Below are 17141 nucleotides of genomic sequence, written 5' to 3' on the forward strand. Positions count from 1 at the left end.
ATACTTATATTTCAGATTTTCACATCTTGACAATGCCAGTATTTCTGAACAGATTAAGCATTTCCTTTTAACTTCAGAGGACTGTTGAACACTCATGAATGAACTAGTGAGGTTTGTGTGTCAGGTCTATGCTTCTTATTATCACCTCAATTTACAGGCGTATCTTGCAGAGACAAGTCTAAGAGAATCCAGGTGTACTCATGCATATACACAAAGCAGATTTATTGTGCTTTCCAAGCCATGAAACCTTCAGGCTTACCCTTCGATTCTATGTATTATCAATGATGTATTGACAAATGCAGTTTGTATCATAATGCCGTAGGGGGCCCTCAGGAATAACCAAGTCCTTGCCAGAGAGATGACTACAAAACTATCATCTTGCAGTCCTAAGATAGTCACCTGCCATTTTTGTACCTAGATTGGAAAACAAAAATAATCCCTTCAGTAGCAGAAATCCCTTTAAATGAATACTTCGAAACTGATAAAAGTAGTGTTTCTAAACACAGCCCAAATACTTGCAATATGTGTTAAATAAATGGTTGTGCTTTTCAAAATGTATCTATCTCATATTTTTCTAGATGTTCACAAATCTAATTTCAGTACTAGAGCACCCTTTATGAGTTATGTGTCATCAGACCCCTTTTACATTTAATTATTATTACTTATATTACAATAGTGTGTGTTGTCAGAAGGTAGATCAGAGCCTGGTTGTATCATATGTTTTACAAACACAATAACTGAGATAATGTCTTGACGGACAGATGGTTCCGTTATTCACTGTATGAATCCACTGTTTATCTCTATCTTGTTTTCAGTTATGCTCCCCCATCTCAAAACAGATACGAGACAACTGAGGAAAATTCCGAGAAGGACAATGCAGATGCTGAATCAAGGTATGGAGTGGCTTCCACTGATGGAAGAATTGAACATATCAGGCCAGGAAAAGAAATGCCTTAAAGAGTCTTTGACTATGACATGGAGAGTTTGATCCTTCATGAGAGGTGGTTACACGCAGGAACTCTACCTCACATGACATTAAATATACTAAAAGTTTACATGAGTTCAAGAACATACTGGACATATTCCTGGAAGAAAACCCCATGCAGGATACAAACAAAGGTACAGGCCACTGGGACAGAAAGGGCTGGAAAGTGGGAGAATATTTTGGGGAAATGTTGCTGCAGGTTCCCCCTATTCATACTACTCTGTTGCAAACAATGGTAAAACTAAGATAGGAAGGTAAATAGACTTTTCTCATGACTTGTTATGGGATCTCACCTGCCTGCTAATGGTAGAAGGATACTTGGTGACCAGTTTAAGCAAGATGCTTATTGTTTCTAATCGATAAACTGTCATGTAGCAACCCAAACAAGCTGTCATAAAGAAAGCCAGGGCATTTACACCATGGCAATAACCCTGAGCAACCTCTCACTTTCTCTCTCTCTCTTATCTCTCAGGATAAAAGTGTGCTTCCTGGGAACTGATGTACTTTTAAATCCACACTCTGCTACTTCATGATAACTTATATATACAGTCCTAGCTCTATTAGTATTGTATTAGCTTCCCTATTATTACTGAGGAAAACAATGCATTTGTGTTATCCAGAAAACTTTTGGAGAGACTTCATGCATTTGCTACCTGACCTGTAGTCTGACATATTACTTACTCCTCCATAGGGATATATTACATACATTTCCCAACTTGAAATGGAGAGGAGGCAATCTGAATTTCTCTCCTGATCAAATGCACAGATTGTGGCAAGCACCCTGAATAAATCACAAGAGTTTTCCAGATTCCATTTCAACCTGTGCCAGCTACTGCGTTTGTAATGCTTGATTGCTTTAATCACAGTTCAGTTAGTATTCCTAATAATCTAAAAAAAAGGGACATAAAAGTCCTTTGACCAGTATAATCCTTTTCCCACTCAAAGATAGAAGCCTTAAAGCAATCTCTGAAACAGTGTGTATACAAGCTTTTTGTAATAGAACAATCAGTAAAACTAACCTACTAAGTGAAATTTTTTGTTTGAAAGCAAAACAGGCTACATCTACTGCATGTCCCATAAAGGATCGTAGCTGACAAGTCTTAATATGATTGTGGGAAAACTAATTGTCTACTATTTTAGCTTGGGGCTGTTTTGCTTTAGAAGTCAAATAATGATTTTGAAGAAATACAGCAAGTCATTTTCTCTGAGAACACAGATTTCCCACTGACAGTGGCTGTTAAAAAGATTTAATGAAATCACCAGGACTTGTTTGAAGCTGGTCTAGGTACATTTTTATACTCAATCTGCACATCAATATTAATTTTTTAACACAGATGGAGGTTTTATTGGTACCCCAGAAAGGAAGTAGGAGAACAGATTACTGGAATTTCTAATTACAAACAGAGAACAAAGCTGATGGAGGGAAGTGTGAAATTAGACCTATGAAACACCAGCAAAATTAAAATGCAGTACATAAATATGTAAATTAAAGGGGCTGCTCAAAACCGTTACCAGGTTACTTTCCACCTAAGAAACAGTGTATTTCAGTGACATCCATCTGCTTTTCCATATTAAAGTTCTGACAGTCAAATCATTATAGACCCTTCTTTAAGGTTCTATAATGTCTTGATTAAAATTAATTTCACATTGAAATAAGCATTGCGTAATTTCTAACATATGTGAAAAAAAAAATAATTAAACATAAAATTTGAGGTCTGATCTATCTCCAGCTCAGGTCTTTTCTTTGCCCAATTTTTGTATGGATAAATGAGAAACAAAGTTTAAACTTCAAATTCTCAGAAGACTCTTAGGTATTCGTAAACCATTTAGGTGCTTTCATTCCTCTGAAAGAAACACTGAAGGTTGTAAAAGTTGGTTAACATAGAAATTCAAATTATCCTTGGTGGGAACAAGACTAAATATCTTGGAAGATCTAGATCTAAAGATCTAGCTATGTGTTTTCAAGGAGGAGTAGGAGCCGACAATTTTCTTCACATTAATGTGTCTTCTACTGCTAATTCAAACATTACTTAAATGAACGCCTTTCCACAGATGTAAAGGACAATCAAGAATGATTTCATCCTAGCTAGATATGTTGAATTACAAACGTTTTGAATCATTGATGGGAAAAATATGACCTTCAAAATCTAAATGAACAGAAGTGTTCCTGGGCACCAGAAGAGCTACTTCAAAATTAAATCTGATTGACATCATTTGAACCAATTTTCATTGGAGGGAGTGAAAATTTAAAACCACAAGAAAATGCTATGGAAGAGAACAGCATAAGTAGATAGGAATCGTTGTGCTTACATGGAATTTTCTGGACTAATAAGATCACTTTATCAAAAAGAAATGTCCAGAATGTTTTGTAGTAAATGTATCCTCTCAGTAGTAGACAAACCAAAATACCCAGGAGGTTTGTATATTACTCATGAAGGATAAGGCATAAACTCTCACCTACATCACCTAGCCAGCATGTCAGATATAAAAGCCATGGAGAAGCAAATACATAAAACTCCCAATCACATAGCTGTGTCTACCAATGCAAGAAGCTGAAGGTATCACCACTGGGATACCTATGTATCCCAGTATGTACCTACCAAAAATGCCTGTGTAGGAAAAATTAGGTAGCAGCAGGTATCGTTGCCCTTTAGTGGGAATGACCTTACGTTTGCAAAAGCTTCAGTTTACAACTGCTTACATGAGGTTAGATGTAACAGAAGAAGAGAAAAAAGAAAACAGGATAAGCAGTTGTAGCTACAGGTCACATAAACAGCAGAAGCCTACAGAAGCAGGTTGCCTGCAGCAGCTGGGCAATACTTGATGTATGTCTGCAATGGTAGAGTCCTGGAAAGCCAGGTTAATGGGCATGGTGAAACTATGTGGCACCTGTTTTCTTTACCTTTGCTGTTCTCCAATTTTGCATATGTGATTTGGAAAATTGTCTCCCTGTTTAGAATAAGATCTGTGGAGCAAGAATATTTTTGGGAATGTTTTGCCTTGGGTTCATTTTGTCACTGAAATGTGAGAATCAGCTGTACATTGGAAATCTCTCTCATCTGAGGTGCAACACTCAGTGTCTTCTCTCTCAAGGATTCTCTAATTAATATTCTTTAAAAACCAATAACTTTTAAGGATTTAATTAACAGAGAGAAATGACATTTTTAGGTTTAAGCTGAACCTGTTTCATCAGTAAATACTTTCATCATTCTTTGTTCTTTCCCTCTTAATGCACTTTCTACTTGACAGTAGAGATGGTTTGCTTTTTCAGTTTAGCAAATAGAAAATGCAGCAGGTGATGCTTCAGATGCCCCTTTATTTTTTATGTAAGGAAAGTACATCAAATTCTGGGAACAGCTATTTTATTTACTTTTAACTATGTTAAAACAGAAGTACCTCTTTCTATTTATTCTCCTACTTTTTCAAACTTACTCTTTCATTTCTTTCCTAGTTTTCCAGAAAAAAGCTTTTAGTCTAGCATTGTTACTCCAATATTCAGCAACCCTTAATGGTCATTAAGATTTCAAAGTAGATCAGATCAGCCTCTTTGTGCCAAAAGAAGCTGAATAGGCATATTTCAGTTGTTGCCCTGCAGACATTGTGAAACAGCTTTCATTGCTCCCTTACTCTTTAAAAGAAAAAGGAAAAAAAAAAAACCTAGTTTTCATAGATTCAAATTTTCTTGTTTTCAAATTTACCTTTTTTTCTCACAAGGATTTTCAGGAGTTCATTAGCAACTAGCCAGATTTCTCCTAACAAATGTTGCTGTATTTCCATCTGTGATGCTGTTCTCGTTTCCAGTACCTTCTGTGAGTCAGTTACCATCCATCTCATCACACAGTAGCAAGAACTCCATCATACACTGACACCATCCTTCTCTTCTCCAGGAAGGTTTTTTAATCCTGAGCTGTGACATATCCTACTTGCTTTGCCCACACTCCTGCAGTCCATTACCTCCCATGGCTGTTTTCTGTCTGGGCACTTTCTTTCTTCCTTCATATTGCTTTCCATTTGTTCTGGTTTAATCCCAGCTGGGAGTCAAGCCCCACATACCTACTTATTCACTCCTCCTCTGATGGGATGGGGGAGAGAACTGGAAGAGTAAATGTGAGAAAATCTGTGGGTTGAGACAAAGACAGTTTAGCAAGTAAAGCAAAAGCCATAGAATCATAGAATGGTTTGGGTTGGAAAGGACCTTAAGATTATCCAGTTCCAACATCCCTGCCATGGACAGGGAAACCTCACACTAGACCATGTCGTCCGAGGCTCTCTCTGATCTGGCCTTGAATACTGCCAGGGTTGAGCATCTACCACTTCTCTGGGCAACCCATTCCAGTGCCTCACCACCCTCACAGTAAAGGACTTCTTCCTTATATCCAATCTAAACTTCCCCTGTTTAAGTTTGAACTCTTGCATGCAAGCAAAGCAAAACAAGGAATTCATTTGCTACTTCCCGTTGGCACACAGGTGTTCAGCCATCTCCAGGACAGCAGGGCTCCATCATGCTCAATGGTGACTTGGGAAGACAAATACCGTGACTACAAAGTTCCCCCCTTCCGTCTTCTTCCCCAGTTTTACATGCTGAGCTTGACATCCTGTAGTGTGGGATATCCTTTGTGTCAGTTGGGGTCAGCTGTCCTGCCTGTGTCCACACCCATTCCCTTGTGCACCCCCAGCCCACCCGGTGATGGGGTTGTGTGAGGAGCAGAAAAGGCCTTGAGTCTGTGTAAGAGCTGCTCAGCAATAACAAAAACATCCCTGTGTGGTCAACACCGTTTTCAGCACAAATCCAAACACAGACCAGTTTCTATGAAGAAAATTAACTTTATTCCAGTCAAAACCAGCACATCATTACCTATAAACTGGATTCTTTCTGGTCAGTCTGATTCTACTTACTAACTGTGTCTCTGACCTTTTGTTTGACCATATTTGTTCTGAACCAATGATTAGCATTGTTTAGAGCTTTCTCCCAGACAGTTGGTTAGGTTCTTTTTTTGTTCCAGGGTGAAATCTTTCTCTCAGCAGTCTCTCCAGTCATGTAGGGTCAGACATCCCACAGCCCACCCTGTCAATTAATGGAGCATCTCCAGTGTTTCCAAATTTGCATGTAGATGCTGGAGTTACAATTTCCTTCATTTGCCTTTAGTTCTGGAATAAAAAGGACCCACAGGACGCCTGAAATCTCATATTGTCGTCCACAAGAGACATTGGACACACGTCATCACTGATGTAGGAATCTTGCCATTTTGGCAGGCAGTACCACCCCACTTGCTCCCTTTGCTTTGCGTCCATTACTGTTAAAGATCCATTGGTTGCGATGCTTTGGTTCTGTCTCTGTGAGCAGTTACTGGTTTTGGTTGTTCTTCTTTTGTTCCCACTTACCTCCTGTGTGTCTCCCTGGACTGGTGCCACTGCGTGTTATGAATTGTATGGCTGGGTAAGAAGGCGGCACCATGTTTTTAAACACATCCTGGTTATTCATTAAAACAATTATTTAAGACACTCAGACTCTCCACTGTGCATACCAGCCATGCCACAATCCTTTTTCAATCTCTTATCCCTCCCTAACTTTCATTCAGGTGATTGCAATGAGATAAATGACTGAAAAAGTGAAGCATTTCATATGGAGGGTTAGTCCTGCATTCCAATAGCCTTGCTGTTATTAGGAAATCATTCAATTCAGAATTTCATTTTGGTCGGTGTCATCTCATTACAGTTAATCGCATCCCACATTGCTACTAAATTATTCTGTCACTCTTAATTTCAAGCACAGCTCAGTGTTGTTATTTAGGATATGTGAGCGGCACAGTGGAAGTGCTGTGTGGTTTTCCCAAGGAAGCTCAGGTACTGGGGAGCAGTCAAAATGTCTTAACACAACACCCTGACCAAAGTATCATCTCTAATATATTCATGATGCTCCCATGCAGGCTAAACATTCTGGAAATGGAACAATCAACAATTAGTCTGTAAATCTAGCTGATTTCACAGGCTTGCAGCTCTCCTTTCTCCGTGTCCTTACCACATGAAGATACTGATGTGGGCTGAGACACTGGGGATAATGTGTAATGGAAGGCTGATCTGGGGTGTTTAAGAACTTGGTTTCAATCTGAATATGAGATGAAGAGAAGCTGGAAAGCTGCTATGGTATGTTAAACTGAAGAGTTCTGATGTGGCAGGGAGAAGAAGGGGTTATAGGCTTTGTCATCCCATGACCTTCTCCAAATAGGTCAGCACCCAAGTTCTATTTCTGGCTCAACCAATAACCTTATACATCACTTTGAACAACACATCTCACCTCTCTGTGATAGCTGTTCTCCTATCCTTGGTCTGCCCTGTCCCTTTAGATTGTTAACTGTCCAGGATATTATGAATTCATACCATAACCAATGAAATTCCATCTTCAGCCTGACTCTCAGCTGTAGTCTTTTCATTTAAAGCTTGGAGAAGTGAAGTATACTGTTTCCTTGCCATGTATTAATGCAATAACATTAAAAACAACAGTCACAGGTGCACATTACAGTAGCTGTGAAAGCTGTAATTAGAAATTCTATGGTCTGTCTATAGCAAAACTCAGGAATGCTGTGATAGGATAAGTTATCTTAGTGCAAACGGTTTTGAAAGCACATATGTAATTTTTTTAAGTTTCCATCAAATCTATACATACTTGTGAGGTGAATTTTGATGATATTTAAGCCTATCTCACAATGTTGCATCAAAGCAGAAGGAGGCACTGTCTCATGGGAGTAGGAGGTAGCAATCCACAAAACTGTATGAGAACAAGTAGTAAATAGCAGTTTAGGTGGAAATGGAAAGTAGTCTAGGGTGTTTGTTTGACACCAGAGAATGCAAAATACTTTCCATCACCCTATAGAAAACTTGAAGCTGATAATACAGCACCAAATACCTGAACCAAGATAAGAACACAAGAACAGGGATTGAGAACAATGCCACTGTTTTCAATCCCTGCAGTAGCAAATGTTGCTAAGGGACTTGGGGTCTCTGTCAACATTGCCCTGAAAATATCAGTTTTCTGCCTCTGCTATTATGAAATTTGACTCCTGAAACAAGGAACCAGAAGTGGTGTATCATTAAAGGAAGAGAAGTGTGGTGCCTTTCAGCTGATTTTTGCAATAACAACGAAGAGTACAATCCATCACATGGAAGAAACTGTAAAGAAGTACATGTTTCTTGACCAAACCATCTTCTGCCATCAATGCTAGTGGAATAATTTCACCACATGTGCCATGGAAAAGCTGAAAGAGGAGATAGGAAGAAGGAATCTGAGTTAATACTGTTCCTGCATCTGGAAATGCTGCTTTCCCTGACATATCCACCATGTCCTTATGACTGCCCACTTGTTTGCCCACAGTTTCATAAGAGATTCTGGTCACTGACTGCACACAGACTTCTAGTGAATGCTCATAAAGACTGTAAGTAATCATCCCTCTGCTGTTTAATGGCATTAGACCGGGGAAGCGGACTGCACATCTAGCAATCTCAGGAGTCTTGCCCCTTGGCTGATGAGTGTTGTACCCAGCTGCCTTCTTGAGAAATCCCAAGATCCCACAACTTGCTTTTGCCTCCATGTGTAAAAAGCCGCAAATTGTCTCTGAGGAAAAAGGTGACTGGCAGAAGAGAGACCAGCAATGTGTCATTGTCACACTGCTGAACGTTATGTGATTGAGTGTATTGTGCCACAGGCCTCCTGGTTCCTCATGCTGGGTGGTGAACCTTCACAGGCAGCCTTCTGCAGTGCCTCTGCTATGATGTGGAGGTGAAATGTCTGTGTTTGTCTTAACAACTGGGTGTACAAAAAACGCAAACATTTCTGAGTTACTTTTTTGATATCCATGCCATGAATATTGATTCTAATCAAAATTGCCATCCTAGAAAATGCCCAAGGAGACACTCCATGATCCCTCTAAAGACAACAGGACTGTCCTCCAGAGAAATATTCAGAACATGTAAATAGGGAGTGTAACCTTCCCTGATGACTCTAGGAACCTAAAGTTAGACAGTGAGAATACTCCCTGTTGTGTCTGCTTTCTGCTTAGCATTAACGTTTTGAGTGAACTCAGCAGACTCAGGGGCATTTGTCTGAGCTACCATTGTATTATGGCATAAATATGGTTTTCTCACTGCTATAGCGTTTCTTACTATGACTTGCTCAAGGGATGCTCTGAGGTTGTGTCCTTTGAGAATGGTGACCTCTGTGAGGACAGAACCTATTCCAGAACTGCTCCATGAGTTATTCTCGCCGGGCTGTCTAGTTTTCAATCTTGCGGCTTTGTTTCAATCTAGCCAGAAAAATCAGGTTATTACAAACATTGCAAGTCAGTTAGAGCGTGCAGCATGAAATATACATGTGCATGCCCCAGCATAGTACAACTGTAAATGTATGATGTGCTCAGCAATGTTAGAGCAAAATATTTGTTGCTTAAAAGCAAATAGTGCTGAGCGCTCCACTTCTCCCAGGTAAACCTTGCAATTTCTCTGACGCTAAATCTTTTGCTCTTACTCTGTCATTGACACTGGCTGGCCTAATCAGCACAGGGCACATTTTAACTCTCTTCCAGACGATTCAATCAGCCCAATGGCAGCTCTTTTCAAGCCCACATATCTGGCATAACAAAGACACTAAAAAATGCACTGCAGAGCTACCTTGTCTAAGAGGAAACAGCCTGGACTTGATTTCCATCAGAAAGACTCTGTGAAAGTGAATAAACAAACAAATGAAACACTGCAAAGTCATGAGACAGAACTGCTGGGGGAAGATTTCTTCTTATGCCCTGTAGTTTCATTCTGATGAGGAAAAGAGAAAACAGTGGCAGAAGCAATGAAGGGGAAGGTACCTAGAAATGAAAACAGCTCCGCTAACAGTAATCTGCATCTTTCTGTCTCTTTTTATCTAATGCTTTCTATCTGCTTTAAAAGTCTTATCGTGTTCCTGTGAAGAAAAATATCTAATGCTATTTTTACAGATTAAAACTGAGGTGAAACTGAGTAGAAACTGAGGGAGGCTGAAACTGCTGAAGATCACACAAGAAATTGGAAGCATACTAGGGAATGTGGTGAAGATTTTGGTTTTTTTTTCCTTTTCCTTTTTCCTTTTCTTTATATTACAAGATAATTCTTTTTTTTTTAAACGTACTACATTATACCTGAAATCATATGTAGAAATAAGCAAAATAATCTCTCTTCTCCCTTCTCACTTCTCTACCAAGAGGCGTTGGACATAATCCAGTCTTTGGCATTACATGGAATAAGTACTAAATCCATATCTGAAAGTTATATAGAAATCTGATTAGCATGATGCATCTTGTATCATACCCATTTAGTTTACATAAGTCTCCTGGGTTAAGTCAAATGACCTCTCATTTGCTGTGCTCAAACTGTTTATATGGGACATATATGGCATAGTGTAGCTATGGTTGGGAAAGGCTGGGCTAATTTTCTCAAGGCTGGAAGCCTGTGCAAAGTTGCTGGACATAGATAGAGAATGAATAGGATTGTTGCTATCCTATGTGCTATAGCTCTGGGTAAAGCTGACCTAAAATCAGAAATAGGAAGATAAGCTGGTTCACATTCATTTGGGAGAAAAGATATACATAGGTTAAGTGATATTAATCACTGGGCAATTGATTTAGGTTTGGATCCTTCCCAGTCCTATGTCTCCACTGTATTTGAGCTGTTTGATTTGGCATGTGGTCTGAAAAGAATATGCTCTAAAGGTCCAGTTTGTGCGATCAAACTCACTTGTGAGCAACTGGTGCTGTAGAATAAAATTTCAGTCTCCTTGATGGCTCATTGGGGCTATCATATGTTATGATGAAGACAGCTTTCATATTTGCTGGGATGATGCTATTATTTCCACTGGGAGTGGTTGTTATATGGATGTGGTTTACATTTTATACAAACTCCATGTGACAAATACAAATCACAGGAACTGTAACCTAAAACTAGAAAACAGACTTAATAATTCCTCTGTTCTTGTGTTTCTGAAGATATTTTACCTGACAGTCCATTAGAGGCTTTAATTTATTCATTCTTTTTAACTAGATATTATTATCTTTTATTGTAAAAGATTTCACTAAATAAATAAATATTTTGGACCTAAATTTTATTATAAATGCTGTTCTCAAATGACCAGACCACAAACATTATTCTTCAGTCTCATGAAGGTATGAAATATTGGTGCTTGAGAGCTTAAGAGGCATATGAAGAAACTCTGGTGTTTTTATGACCTTCTGCTAAATTGCTAAATCTGTCAAATCGTATCACATTTCATAAGTGTGCACTTATGAACTCTTTCAGCCCAACTTGAGAAGAAAATAAGCATTAGAAACATACATGTTTTTGCATTAAAGAAAACTGGACCACAAAAGCAATATGGCAAAACCAGTCACCCTGATTTTATACTTATCTTCATTGTTTCCTTTAGCACAGTGAATAATTTCTTATTCAGATTAATCCATGTGTCATGTGCCTCATCCCCTTCCTGTAAGAAATCACCCCACAGCCTGTCCCCAAGGAGTATTTGGCATTTCTTTTGCAGAAATTCTCAACTTTATGGAAAAAGGTTTCGCCTCTATTTTATGCCCATTGACATGTAATTATGATTTTTTTCTTCCCTTGCCTACAAAGGCAGTAAAACCGAAGAGTTATTTCTAGCCTATATGACTGTGTTTCTCTTTGGACGGAAGCGGGTTAGAGAAGAGATGAATGAAATGCAACTTTGATTATATTATATATTATATAATATATAATGTAAAGTTACTTCTATAATAGATATTATATAATATAAATTATATATATATGTTATGTTATATATTATATATGATACCATAGATAGTATACATTATGTAGTATATGGTAGATAGTAGATAGATAGTATATAATATATATGTGTATCATTTTTCTTGATGGCATCTGGCAGCGCTTGCATGGGAGCTGATGAACCCATAGATCTGGTGAAAATGTCTTCAGGTCTGAATATCTTTCAGCTCATCTTTTACCAAATTGTTGCTCTGCTCTGGGAATTCAAAATGAAATAAGGGACTGATGCTTTCTAAGTCATATCAGTATATTCTAACATGGGGGAGTGCTGAAATTACTGGTATTGATCATCCCCTTCTGGAAAACACACTAAGCAATATGGGGCTGCTTCAGAGGGTTTCTTACATGTACAGATTTGGGTGACCACCAGTTCAATTGGTGCTTATACAGAAAAGGTTGATCCAGCTCCTAATTTTGTCAGTAGTGAATTCCCATTGACATTCTGGTAAAGATTTTTGCCCTAATAGAGATTTTCTGGGCAGTGCAACCTGAAATTATATCTTTGTTTTCAGTTCTGCACCAGTCTTCATTGTTTTGGTACATATTTTGGCAGTGCAGGGTCTACACCCTCATGTTAGAAGAGGACTTCTACCAGTTGCTATTTAAAAATTGACCTAGAATGCAGAGATAAGCTTCAAGCTAGACCTTACTAGTTTTCCTATACAAAGACTGTGTACAAAGATTCCCACATGTGACAGAAGAGTGCCACTTCAAAGGTCCTGTACATAAGATGCGTGTCTAAAAACCTGAAGACTGAATCCCATTGAAGGACTGAGAGATTTCTTTTAAATAGAAGATGGAATTTCATCTAGCAGGTTTTGCATTAGTGAGAGGTATTCTTTTACTTGGAAATATAAACCTTGGTATCTTGGTATCTTTTCTGACTTACTAAGTTGTAGTGTTCTTGCTCATCAGTATTAGCTCCAGCCAGAAATGAGGTATATGACACATAATATTACTGTACAAAGCTTCTGAGTGTATACAGAGAATAATATGGCCATACAGAGTTCATCACAACCAATGTTGCTACTCTGAATGCAAAGCAACAAATAGTGCCTGACATCTTCTATAGCAATCCAATATCTTTAACACAAGCTGAATGGAAATATGTACTGGCTTTCTAGTTCCTTGGGCATGTTTTTTACTATATGTCTCTAGGGCAAAATAGAAAAAAACCCACATTTGTCTCAGAAAAGAAAGATTTCCAAACTATTTCCTTGCCAACAAATAAGAGCTTTTGCAAGACAATGAGACTGTGAAAAAATGCTCTTATTACATGTGAAATAGTTTCAAAGGAGGAAAAGAATCTGACTCAGATAAAACAAATAGCTCTTTTGTATGAGTGGAATATATAGTACAATCCGAATTTGGTTCGTTGGCTTTGAAAATTAAAGCACAGCTCTCTAATAGCTCAAAAAGTTATCATTGGTTACTAGAATGCATTACAATTACTGTGGTAGTGCGCCAGGGTCTTGTCATTGATCAGGAACTCACTGCATTAAGTCCAGCTAAAAAAGGTCGAGCAACAACTCTTCATCACAACTGGCTCACACTGTAGGGCAGGAGAGAACACATGGATGCACATAGATTTTAGTCCACCACACATAGTGGAGCTTATCTAGTAGGCTAGCCCTACTAAGAATCTAGCCTGTGTTTTCCTACTTGTAGGCCAGGATTTACTCTTGTTGCTACTTTGAACCTGCAGAGTTGCTGCCTTTGACTACTTGACCATGAAGTTTTGGTTTGTTTTTCTTAACTGACAATTAAAAATTATTTTAATTTTAACTCAGGTTTATTCTTTGTGGTAAAATTCAAGAGGTTAAATTGCACCTTTGATGTCAGGGCTAAGCCGTGCCTTTGATCTGTAAATAGGGGCAGCAAAACTGAAAGAACCTCGTCTGCGTTTGTGAGTAATTACTGTACGTTAATCTGAACTCAAGTCTGAAATAACATTGCTTTATTACCATATCAAAGGCTTTCAGAGCAGGGTATTATTTGACTAGGAGTTAACTATTTGAGGTGAGCCTGAAGGATGCTGGCAAAGTCATATTTCAAATGTAAGCAAAAAGTTATTCTAGCCAGCATATCTTCCCAAAATGTACAATTAAAAAAAGAATGCTTTGGGTTGGGAGACAAATGTCAGAATAAGTAACAAATGTCTCTTATTCTGAATCTGGTTTTTATGGCCCCAGAATTTATTAAAGTTAACAGCTGGGATCTTGAAATATTGTCAATATAAAATCAAATTATATGACACCAGACCAAATTCAGGATATATGTATTCAAACTTAAAATGCATGTATACGAGATATAGGAACATAAAGATTCTTATTAAGTTATGTTGCTTTTTTTCCCAGCATAAGTCAAATTAATTAAGGAATGATGGAGCTACTTCTCAGTATCGGACATTTAACTGGAAGTTAAAATGGTCAAAGTTTTGCTAACTGTTTATAATTTGGGTCAATTCTGTCAAAATTCTTCCTTGCTCCAGATGATTATTATGGCTTTAGAATGTCAAGAAAGATAGAAATTTTGATACTGCAGTGAACTCTAACTGGGTGTGATTAAAGAACTTGTAGGAAGAGTAGAAGTATGGTTCAAGCCATGCCAGGCTGAAGATAGAACTGAATCTATGCTACTAGCTCCATGCTTAGAACTCAGGGGGAGTGAGGTGATGATGATAACCTGAGTCAGTCATCTGTGCAAAGGGAAATGTCCTGTGTTTTTGTGGAGTGATGCAATGATGGTCTTTGCCTGTTTGTACATGGTGTTGACTGCCAGACAAAGTTTTCCTTTTAGTGTTTACTGTTGAGCGTTGTCAGTTCAGTGTGTAAGGGGTTGTGAAAATAAGCAGTGAACTCTACTCAACTCCAGTATATAAGGAATTGCCCATTTGAGGTTATGAATTTCATTTGCAGAGCTGTGTCTAAAACCTAGCTAGTAAGATAATGCTGAGTGTAATGGTACCTGAGTGAGTCTCTTGGAAAATCTGGACCTAAGCTGACACTGTGAGCTATGAAAATGAATATGATTGCATGAAAATAAATGTTGCTGATGACTGAAGGCATGATTGTTTTCTAAGCTAGTGCCTTGAACAGAAGAGAAGAAACCTAAAGAAATGTTGAATAAAATCAGCTTGGCATGGAAGAGACTCTTCCTTTCTGCAACATGGCTTGTCATCTTTTGAAAATAAATGACCCCCACTATTGAACATTATGGATAAGGAGCTATGGGCATTTATCATTCTGCTGGGGATCATGACAATATATTAGACTAAATCACAGTTTCTAAGAAAAGAGAAGAAAATTTAATAAAAAGACCAAATCAGTTGTGCAATTTTAAAAATCTCTGTAAACCTGTCAAACTTATATAAAAGTTAAAAAAAAGTCTGATTCATTATTTTAAATGTAGACAATTTTCTTCATCCTCTGTGAGTTATGACTTCTTGTTCAGGTTATTTGAAGTTCTTTGTAAGTCTATAGATTAGACACTTCAAATTCTTTTTATCAGCTGTCCCAAGAGATTTTACTGTGAAGACTCAGGGAAAAAAAAAGAAAAGTTAACACCTTCATCTAGAAGAATAATCAATTTTTCACTTAGACAAACTTTAACTCCTACAGACATTTTCCAGATGCCTGTTGAATACAATTATGTGCCACAGTTAGATAAAACTTTGAGTAATAATATATGGAAAGTGTACGTGAAAATCCTACCCAAACATAATAATCAGAACCTGCTTATCTACTGTGAATAATAAAATGTCTTCCAAGGAAATAGACTGGGTTTGCATTTTTGGCTCACACACTTTTCAGCCCAGTAAAACATGTATATAACTGTTCTCCAACTCATCTTCAGTAGGTTTTAATTCTCTACTCTGCTACCCCACTTTTATTTCTTTATTAATGTCAACATGCAGAGGGAACACTAAGAGAGAAGGGGGAAATAACTAGAAGAATTTTAAATTAGAGAAACTGACTTTGCAAAAAGGGACACGCAGCCTATGCATGGAGCCATCAGAAGCTGAAGAATGGACAACTGAACATTAAAGTAAATGAATCTGCCACTTCGGAGGCTCGTCAGTTGAGATGCTAAGGGGTTATTATGCAAGGCATCGAACTATAATTCCTTCCCTAGAGCTAGGACAACATGCATCTATGCTGAATGGAGTATCTTGTCTTTTACCTGTTTATTTTAGCTTTTATGATAGGAGTGTTTGTTAAATCATATAGAAGTCTAAACTGATATGACTAGGGTGATGTGCAGGATTATCCCCCATTGGAGAAATCATTGTAATTATCTTTACATCTAATGAAATTCAGTTGCGAGGTAAAATACACGAGATTAGATCTCTTTACCTCAACAGTGGAGCAGACCATGAGACCACATGCAGTGAGTAACAGAAACTCAGAAGTCAAGTGCAAACTTAATAAACCACCACTTCTCAATCATATTCTCCATATCTTTATGTCTTTAAGTTAAAATATGCAAGAGATTTTTCCTTCTTTCCTTAGACAACACTTCCTATCTCACACCAGAAAAATAACCTTACCTCATTAAATACAGAGAAGCCAATATTTCAGCATTGGTTCATGGGATTATCTCATAAAATATTTCCGAAGTCTTATAATGAAGATGATTTTCCTGCATTTTATATCTCATAGATACTGACAGTATTAATATTTAAAGTGGATAATATTACTGGAACACATGTGAAAGATGTGAAGGAGTACCTTGAATCTTTTACCGCATTTTGCATATATTCACTTCTGGAACAGTTTAGCAGAAAAGAAAAGGGATCTGGACAGCGTGAGTGATTGCACCCTCCTTGGCTGGGCCAGTCTATGTGAATGCAGAATCTGGGCCAAGATTATGACTGACTGAGCTCCGATACTCTATTACTTAATTGCAAGGATGCTGTTAGTTCACACACGCTCAACTTTGATCATATGTAAAAGTATTACGGGTTTGAGTCTATTCTTTCACACCCTGAAGTGCACTTCAGGGCCATGTTTCTGAAACTTTGTGTTAGCATTCTTCATTGGGTTACCTCAATTGCAAATTTCAAAATTCAAATATATTTATTGCAAAACCTTCGCTTTATGTCTGCTTTTCACCTTCTTCATATAAACCTTTCTCATCTAACTGCTATTGCAGGATGATCTACTTTTGTACGAATATCCCTCAGTTTGTTCCTTTCAACATTCACTCCCTCAAGTCATCAGGACAGGGTATGTTCTTGTCATCATCTCCAAACTCTACTGTGACTTCTCTCTTTACCTCTGAAGACTTTGCATCAGCCCCACCTATTACTTTCTTATAA

Source organism: Pezoporus flaviventris, unplaced genomic scaffold (genome assembly GCF_033815535.1).
Source record: "Pezoporus flaviventris isolate CSIRO_AGI_PZ_B2104156 unplaced genomic scaffold, CSIRO_AGI_Pfla_v1 ptg000025l, whole genome shotgun sequence".
NCBI lineage: Eukaryota > Metazoa > Chordata > Aves > Psittaciformes > Psittacidae > Pezoporus > Pezoporus flaviventris.